The sequence below is a fragment of the Sinocyclocheilus grahami genome, unplaced genomic scaffold (genome assembly GCF_001515645.1).
Source record: "Sinocyclocheilus grahami isolate Dianchi unplaced genomic scaffold, SAMN03320097.WGS_v1.1 scaffold1291.1, whole genome shotgun sequence".
Classification (NCBI taxonomy): domain Eukaryota; kingdom Metazoa; phylum Chordata; class Actinopteri; order Cypriniformes; family Cyprinidae; genus Sinocyclocheilus; species Sinocyclocheilus grahami.
The window spans coordinates 123100-128050 of NW_015506470.1; positions in this window are offsets into that span (position 1 = coordinate 123100).

Consider the following 4951-nt stretch of genomic DNA (forward strand, 5'->3'; position numbering starts at 1 on the left):
TAAGTAAAAGAGACAATTAATTTATAATTCATATTGTTAGCTTTTTTTTTATTATTACTTGGGTTTATGTATAAACATACTCAGTCACAAAAATATTAAAACTATCCCAGTTGTGTAACTCAGTTGTGTATTTACAGATGTATCACATCACACAACCTCATCATCTGCAGAGAAAAATCGCTACTTTATCTCACCAAAATGATGGACTTAAAGACATCATATTGATTAGATTGTGATTGTTTCACTGAAACTTGGTCTTCATCACATCTATTTTTTGTTTTTATTTTGTGTTTTACTTCTTTATGTATGTATTCATGTCCAATGTCAATTGTCATTCATTAATGTTGTGGCAATGCGGAAAATCCGTGCCACCGAAATCCTTTTATTTTCACTTTGCGTGATTTGAGGTGGAGTGTTTCAATTAACAGCGGAAGGAAGGATGATATAAGGAAGCGCGTCGTACCTGAGGAAAATTGCGTCATCAGTAAGGTTTGCAGTAGTGAGAGTGATTGAGGGGATTACCGTGCAAAGTGGAAAGACTTGTTGAACTTTTACTTCTTGTGATCGAGGTGCACGTCAAGATCGTCTGCTTTTAGTAAAGCTTTTCTGAAGACAATCGCTCATCCACCTGTCCGGGTGTCTGACAAAACCTGCACCACTCTCCAGTTCCTTCATGACTGCAAACTTGCGTGACGCAATCTTGCACGGATTTCAAACTTGAAATTGAACCGAAGTGCTGAACCGGTTTTATGCTTGTTTTTTTGCCTATCAAACAAGTTTTTTCCTCTCATGGACAATGTGGAATAAATCTTCCCTTGTGAACAGAGTTTTCCTTTGACTGTTGTTTTTTTAAATATTGTAACATGTGGTTTTTGTTTTTGCTATCCTGGGTTAATTTAAATTTTGTCAGGATTAATCCTGACTGGCGCCGAACATTTCCTTTAATAGAGCTCATCTATGCTAGGGCGGCCACCACCGTTACAATGTATTCAGCTAATAACTGTTGTTAAGAACACTGACAATTTTGCATGTTAATAAAAACATAATTCACACAACATGCTGCTGTTGTGGTTATTGTTGCTGTTGATTTAATGTAAAACCCTAACCGAGACACTCTAGATGCCTTATTACTGATTTGCTGGAGCTCAGTCATCCATCTACACAGACGGTCAACACACTCTCAACAGGTAAATTATTTCTTTCTTAAAATGTCTATAAATTATAACTTTCAAATGCTAACTGGTTTCCTATATCTTTTCTCTTTTTAGTTTAAGAGAACATGTAAGTGTGACCAGCTCTATTCAGTTAAGGATACTCTCTTCTTCTTCACTAAGTAAGTAACAAAGATATTGAATTTTTGGTCCATTGTGTTAGATATTTTTCATTACTAGGGTTTATGCATAAACATACCCTATCCCTTGACTTAATATAACTTTTTCCTTTTAACATTGTGAAGTGCTCACATACTACTTTTGGCCTTCATAAAAAATAGTTTTCGCATAAACAAATGAAAGGAGATACATTGTATATCTAAACTCAATTGTGCATTTCAGATGCTGTCATATCCTGCAACCTCGTCATCTGCAGAGAGATACTGCCATTCAATCCCACCAAAATACAGATAATGATTAACTTAAAGGCATCATAGAGGATTGTGAAGATATTTCACTGGAGCTTCGTCTTCAATACACTATTGTATGTTCTATTTTGTTTTATTTTTTTAAGCATTTATTTATGTTCAATGTCCATTGTCATTCATTAATGTATTCTGCTATTAACTGTTGTTAGAACACTGTAGTATTTTTGCTACAATTTTACGTCATTAAAAAAAAGTACCTAACTGACACTGTTGTTGTTGTTGATTTTATGTAAAACCCTAATAGACACTTCAAGATATTATAAGACCAGGCAGATAGAGGGGTAAAAAACAATATTAGTAAATACTTGCTACTGTCACATTACACTCAGGAAGGACAGAGCGAAGGAGATGCAGGAGAATATTTTCGAACATGGAATTTAATTTAACACACTGGGAACTTCGGGGACACAGCAACACAACGTTTAAGAGGAGACAAAGAATCTAGGAATTAGACTCACTATAAATACACAGGACTTGAGGGGAAGACGAGGAACACCTGGAACTAATGCAACAATGAACATGGGAAACACCTGGGACAAATTAACTAATTAATCAAATACAACAGGAGACGAAATCACATGACGAGGACAGGAAAACCCAAATAAGTAGAACATACATGTGACAGATCAGGTGCAGGACTGGTACAGGGCGGAGACAAGGAGAGCCTCCAGGGCGGATCAGGAACCCATGGCGGAGCTGGCAGTTCAGGTTGCCATGGCGGATCCTCCGTGGCCTTAGCTGGCTCGGCCATGGGTATATGCCCCCCCCCCAAAAAAAAAAATTCTTGGGGAAATCTAGGAATCCTGGGGGGCGCTCTGGAGGAGCAGGCACTAGATGGCACTCTAGAAAGCTCTTACGAGGAGCGGGCACTGGAGCGAGCTCTGGGGCTGGAGCCGACACTGGAGTGTTTTCTGGGGCTGGAGCCGACACTGGAGCGAGCTCTGGGGCTGGAGCCCTTCCTGGGCTGAACTGGGGATCAGGAGCCCTTCCTGGGCTGAACTGGGGATCTGGATTCCTTCCTGGGCTTAACTGGGGATCAGGAGCCCTTCCTGGGCTTAACTCGGGATCAGGAGCCTTCCGTGGGCTATACTCGGGATCAGGAGCCCTTCCTGGGCTGAACTGGGGATCAGGGTAGCGCTTACGTGGTGCTGGCACTGGAGGGTGCTCTGGAGGAGCAGACACAGCAAAGCACTTTCGAGGAGCTGGCACTGGAGTGAGTTTTGGGACTGGAGCAGACACTGGAGTGAGCTTTGGGGCTGGAACCGACAATGAGGCCTCATGAACGCATGGAGGGCTTGCCACATTAACTTCCGACGGGCTTGACTGAGGAACCGCCGGCTTTCTTGACTCGGGAATGGCTGGCAGATGGGTCCCGGATCGGGATTGGAATCTCTCCAGACACCGGATGACTGCCTCCTTCCAGCCGAGGTTGGTGGTGTCTGGGAGCTCCGCGGGGTGATGGTAAGTAATCCCGATCCGGAACAGCGTCACGAGGGTTTCCCCCTCGAGGGAGCTGGCAAGGGCGAGTGGCACGAACGCCCTCGTGTCCTTCCTGGGGTGAACTGGGGGTCGGGGTAGCGGTTACGTGGTGCGGGCACTGGAGGGTGCTCTGGAGGAGCAGACACAGCAAAGCACTTTCGAGGAGCTGGCACTGGAGTGAGTTTTGGGACTGGAGCAGACACTGGAGTGAGCTCTGGGGCTGGAACCGACAATGAGGCCTCATGAACGCATGGAGGGCTTGCCACATTAACTTCCGACGGGCTTGACTGAGGAACCGCCGGCTTTCTTGACTCGGGAATGGCTGGCAGATGGGTCCCGGATCGGGATTGGAATCTCTCCAGACACCGGATGACTGCCTCCTTCCAGCCGAGGTTGGTGGTGTCTGGGAGCTCCGCGGGGTGATGGTAAGTAATCCCGATCCGGAACAGCGTCACGAGGGTTTCCCCCTCGAGGGAGCTGGCAAGGGCGAGTGGCACGAACGCCCTCGTGTAGATGATCGGGTCAGGGCTCGCTTGAGCCAAGGCGAGGAACCTCGCTCGTTCCTCCATTATAGCAGGGAGAAACGAATAGGAACAAAATACTTTTCAAATAATGGAAACAAAAAAAACGGGGAGTAAGGGTGCCGCTTACTTTAGTTTGGGGTCTGCTGTTCTGTCACGTTACACTCAGGAAGGACAGAGCGAAGGAGACGCAGGAGAATATTTTCGAACATGGAATTTAATTTAACACACTGGGAACTTCGGGGACACAGCAACACCACGTTTAACAGCAGACAAAGAAACTAGGAATTAGACTCACTATAAATACACAGGACTTGAGGGGAATACGAGGAACATACATGTGACAGCTACGTGTACTGCGCTAGGCTAACCGAGACTTGTCATTTGCACTTACATGTTGCTATTTTGTTAGATTTGATTGCTTCTATTGTCCTCATTTGTAAGTCGCTTTGGATAAAAGTGGCTGCTAAATGACTAAATGTAACTTTAAATGTAAATTGTGAAAATATAGTTATAAGTCTGAATATATAGTTATGTCTGAACATATAAATGTAAATCTGAATATATAGTTATAAATCTGAATATGTAAATGTAAATCTGAATATATATTTATATGTCTGAATATACAGAAGTAATACTGTATTCAATCTTGTAATAATAAATAAGCAATGCATGCATTAATACAATGGATATATCATATTTAACTGGTTATTCTAAACTAGATGCCATCAGTTTTATTGTCCCAACCCTTTCACAAAGTCCACAATAACCATTTAATCAAAAGAAGGTACAGTGGCTGCATTAAAGGAAGTGATGCTCTTTTTTCAGCTTGCTCAGTAACAAATAAACATTAGTCTCTTAGCTTTTTCCTCCAATAGCCCTTTAGTTCTGTAGCCATTTCAAGACAACACAATCAAAATGGATGCTTTTTTCCACCTAAATGGATTCACCGATACAAACATGTATTTCAACATCCATTCTTCCATATATCTTCCCCCAGTGAATATATTAAATATGAGTTTATGCTCAGACAAGGCTTTTCAATCTATTAACCTGAGCTCACCAATCTTGTCAAGGTCTGCACAAAGAAGAGAGATTAACTTTCGCTACAGAATATTATTTTAATTACACACATCTTCCATGGTTCGTCAGTGTGAATGTCTCCTTCCTTCATTTCCTTGTCTTAGACATAAGAGCTAATCAACAGAAAGAGAATAGAAACCACACCGCTTACAAAATCAATGTTAATCACCTGCCGATAACAGGGATGGAGGACTTACAAGACATTGTGTGTTGGGAATAAAAAACTATG